This window comes from Strongylocentrotus purpuratus, unplaced genomic scaffold (genome assembly GCF_000002235.5).
Source record: "Strongylocentrotus purpuratus isolate Spur 01 unplaced genomic scaffold, Spur_5.0 spur5_contig_817, whole genome shotgun sequence".
Classification (NCBI taxonomy): Eukaryota; Metazoa; Echinodermata; class Echinoidea; order Camarodonta; family Strongylocentrotidae; genus Strongylocentrotus; species Strongylocentrotus purpuratus.
Window position 1 is genome coordinate 591785 of NW_022145521.1, and position 5137 is coordinate 596921.

The 5137-nt window shown below is 35.4% G+C and overlaps 1 long non-coding RNA gene across 1 annotated transcript; it reads right to left on the minus strand.

Annotated features, from left to right (window-relative positions):
- Positions 1–369: 369 nt before the first annotated feature.
- On the minus strand, positions 370–2507 carry LOC115917975. The gene is made up of 4 exons (XR_143762.3): positions 2434–2507; positions 1709–1876; positions 1198–1263; positions 370–555 (listed from the first exon to the last, which is right to left on the minus strand). It is a non-coding gene; the product is annotated as an uncharacterized LOC115917975 (long non-coding RNA).
- Positions 2508–5137: the final 2630 nt, after the last annotated feature.

Below are 5137 nucleotides of genomic sequence, written 5' to 3' on the forward strand. Positions count from 1 at the left end.
TAGGTCATTCGATGCCACACACGCAAACACACACACACACACACACACACACACGCACACACGCGCACGCACAGAACGCAAACACACACACACACACACACACGCACACACACAAACACGAAGTTGCAAACCATCCAGAGACTCCTAATAAATTGCGTTACTTATTAATTAATTATTTCATTACAAATCTTTATTCTCAGTTTTCTTACGAAGACTATAACTGATTTTCTTATAAAATTGAAGATATTTATGGCGTATATATTCAATACTGAATGAACGCATAAAACATTTACCAACAACAACAACAACAACACACACACAAACATTAAAAAATAACCGTCATGAAAGACATCAGATACCAAAGAAACATTTGTTTAAAATATCTTTATTACAGTATCACTGAATATTGGAATCCATAAGATTGAAAGTAGGAAAATTATAGAAAAAGAGCGAATTTGATTGGTCAAGACTGTTCCGTACGTCATTTCATTCTGAAGTCGGGATTGGTCAACTGGTGCTAGCAAAGATTTTACATGTTATCTCCATTTCCGGCACCTGAAAAATAGAATACAGGAAGAACATGATGGATTTAGATGCCTTCTGAGTCCGTGATATATCATATGATCACATTGCCTCTCTCCACCCAAGTGTAGTAAATTGTTATCTGGTAAGAACTCAGAAGAGCGCCTCAGATGGGCTAATGTCAGATAATGGTAATATTTCGTATTGTTATTACTGTCATCAGTTATCATTATTTCTTTTTTGGTGAAAGCTGTGACCGTCGGGTCTCTCCTCCCGATCTTACTAGTTATCATGTTCAGGTGTACCGCTGCATCGGAGTTTCTTCCTATTCTTATTCGAATAGTGCAGTGGATTCCTAATGCTCACATAGGAAATGACATCCCTACACACGGGACCTCAATTCAACATGCTATCCGAGGGACAGAAGGTACCTCAAGCATCCCTCGATATCAATTATTGCTCGACGTAACTGTTACTATTATTATTATTATTATCATTAGTAGTAGTATAGTAGAAATAAAACATGCCGCAAAGCTTTAATTGTAACCTAATGGCAACTGTGCGCTTTAGCCCTATATGTGGAAATGCGAGTCTTATTACGCTTCATGTCATCACTACAAAAGAAAAATCGCTGCAGTTTATGTGAGAAAAGGGTTTATAAGGCTTCAAACTTACCGCTACAGAAGACGACTGAACCACTACGCCTGTTGCACCAGCATTCCATGCCGAATTGTTGGCAGGCTGAGGGGAACAGAGAGGACACGATATGTTTGTTAAAGGTTGCCAATACAAGAGAACTTGGAATATTCATTCTTGGAATACAATCATGACAGCGATTTGAGGGGAGATGTTAGAAGCTTTAATTTCTAGGTTCTAACGCCTCTTAATTGTATTCACGAAATCATGCCAATCGAAAGATCCTTTAAACCATATATTAACAGAAATCCTCGAAGGGAGAAATTATTTTATTACTATTATTATTTAACTTTTATTGGGGCTTATATTTTCCTGTTTTCGTTATGTTATTCATTACAAATTAATATGCTAAGATTCGATTTGGTGTTTGGACAAACGGTTTATTGTTTATGAAAAGAAATCCTTTACTTTCATCAACTATCTTGTATTTTTTGTAGATTTGTAGGGTGGGAGGTCACAAATTTAAAGTTTAATGGTTCAATATACTCACTCTTGTACTTCCTGAGATTACGTCCCATACCCCTCTTCTCGGTCTCAAAGAATTCAAGGGTGTCGTCGTTGATCTCGTAATCAGCGATGACGGCGACGATGAGGGCACAAGCCAGAACGAAGAACAGAGCCTTGCCCATTTTGATTGGTGAGTTGGTTTTTAGATAATCTGTTGTGTAAATAAGACATGAAATTATAAATTCCATTATTATGTAGCATTCGGTTACGGTAGTTGCTTAAAGAACAGACAAGTATAAAAGAAATTCAACTGAGATTATTGGTGGTATTTCCTATGAAAGCTTGTTCTTTATTTAAAAATATATCAATCGACCAACACTAATCGGTTTCATCTCTGTTTCATGTGTTTTTATCCTTTTCTATTTTCCCTAATCTGAAGACAAACTCCTTCTACTCTACTATCAACCTTAGTATTATTAGATACCTGTTAATGTTTCATTTAGAAGGTAGTTTCCCCAGTGTGAAAACATAATGTATCCATACTTATATCGTTGAAATATTATATACGCTGAAATTCGAAAAGGGAGATAATTTGCAAGAAACGAAATTCTGAGAAATATCAGGAAAATCTGCAATAAATAGCTGATGACAAGTCAAAAGTAAATACCGTGTCAAATAGCTTTACATTTTAGGCACCAAAGGAGCATTGTCAAATCTCCGGCATAAAAGATCGTTTGTGAACGCAAAAAGAAAGAAAATTGGACTTACCTTTAGAAAAGTAGGTCTATTTTGAATATCTCTGTGATCTGCAGCTGAATGACGATCTCTAGGAGACGTTCTGTATTTATAGTGATCAAGCCACCGAGAATACCGTAATGAGATTGTGTTTAATAACATATGTTGTTTTAAAAACCAAATGTCACATCCTGTTAAATCAGGTAAACTAATTAGTTCTGCAGTCTGTGTTCCTTCATTTAAACATTCATAATAAAATGAGTAGCGCGAAGTGAGGTTCAATGTGCGATATACATGAATATGCCACATGTGTCGTCATCGAAAGCTTCTGTCAAAGATGTGACTCATAAACGACTATATTATGTTTTTAAAGGGATAGAATGCTTGGATAGCCAGACACTGAATAATTTAATCCAGACCAGTTTGCAACAAGGTCGGGCACACCCGACACCTTCTGATCTCTGAGGATTTCAGTAAGTAATTGTTTTAGATTTTAGATTTAATAACAAATTTGATTACTCGTACACCAGTCAAACACATTGATTTTTGTTTGTGTAGCCTTGACAACAATTTTATATTTCTCTTTCTTTTCTCTTCTTTTTTCTGTCTTTTCCCCCTTTTACCAATATTTTGTTCCTCCATATTTGTATTATTATGTATCCTTTGAGGGTAGTCATACTATCAAGCTTTGCTTATTTTGTCAACCCTCCTGTTTGATGTTCTCGATTAGTTACACCCAGCCTTACTTTATTCTACATATATTCTTTTGTCATGTGTAAATTTGCAATATTTGTTTGTTATATATTTGTAAAAATGCAAAAGAAAAAGAAAATCAAACAGAAATAAATAAATCAAATCAAATCAAATATTGTTATATTAAAAAGAAATTACCAATGTAAAATCCATATGTTTTTCGGTATAAGATTTTTATTTTCTTATAAAGGTGTTGAGTGAATGAGCTCGAACATGAACTTAAAATACTTGTCATATCTTTTTCTGGCATAAGCCAGGGCAATCGTCATCTTTCGCCTTCTGTGTTAAAATTTACTTCGACATATGGCGTTCTCAGTTACAGGCCATGTTGCTTAAAGCCCTTCTTCCGTGTGTGACAAGAGAGAGGATTACAAAAACAAAGTAGAGTCTCCCCGTCTCTTGTCGCTTAGCTTCTCATGCAGAGAGACAACGTGCATTCTATTCATAAAACGAATAGCAGAGTATGGTGTTCCACCCGTATGTGGAAATAAATAAATTAAAAAAATATTAAAAAATGTAATTGATTAGAGGAAAGTTTGTGAGCCTAAGCACATATGCATATAGCTATTACTTGATTTCCATAGAGTTTATAATTATGAAAATTCAAAGATCGGATACTTTATTCTTGACATCAGCTGCGATACAGTATGCTTTACTGAACATTTATGATTATATACAACATGTTGGTTCACGGTGCTAAGATTCAAACTGAAAAAAATGGAACTGAAGGAGATTATTGTTATTAAACGATTACCACCCTTAATGAATTTACAAACAAATGACATAACCATTAAAATGATTGGTGCTTGTAACATGAGCGAACACAAGAAAATAGATTGATTCTGATGAAGAAGATATTTGACACAATACAATAATAATAGTGATTTTAAAGTCCACTCCAAATTTTATTAAACCGAAAATGGAAATTCTGTTTGCCCAATTGATCGTGAGCCCGGCAGCCACTGAGCAGCGCCAGATCGATGTTGCTCTGTCAAATCAAATGGAGATATCGTAGTATAATTCATTTTGAAGTGGAAAAGGGACACTTATTACGAAGAAAATTGGACACTTGTCGAAGGAAAGGAGCACCTCTAAGATTTGAATAGGAGCAATTATCGGATATGTGAAAAGGGGCACTCTTTACAAAGAAAAAATGCACTCTCAGATTTAGACAGGGCCAATTATCATAGGTGAAGGGAGCACTTATCAGAGGTGGTATTAGGACACTTTTACAAATGTGAAACGAGCACCTGTGTTAGGAGTAAATAGGGGCACCTTCCTGAATTTAAGTAGGGCAATTTTTCCGCCTAAAAAGGGGCACCTTTGCGGTACTTTAAGAAGTGTGGTGGGTAACAGTTTAAAATATTGCTCCGCAGTTATCTCGAAACTATGCTATGACCCACGACTTTGTCATACAGTACCGTTTCGAAATCACCTTTGACAATAACTTTAATTGTGACCTTCAAAGAAGTCAATATTTTTATATTATGAGATTGTATATCTGATTGTATTTATTAAACGGCAAATTTGTGTGATAAAAGCCTAGCAGATGATTTTCTTTCTGGCCGATTTTAAAGTAAATGAATGGATCAATCAATCAATCAATCAATCAATCAATCAAAGTTTCTCACTATTCCATGTCTAGTCATTTTTACTACAGGTTTCCGATATTTCTCCTAATGGATCATCCATTATTGGCTTAATAGCTCACCCTATGCCACACACACACCCAAGAACAACGCACACACACACATCCGCACACACACACATTAAAAGCGCCATCATGCAAGAAGTCAGAAACCAGACACAAAAATTTGTTTTGAATATCTTTATTACAGTATCACTGAGTGCTGGAATCCATAAGATTGAAAATAAGAAAATCAAAGAAAAATAGAGAATATGATTGGTCAAGCCTGTTCCGTACGTCTTCCATTCTGGTCAGGGATTGGTCAACTGATGCAATCAGACAGTTTACATGCTATCT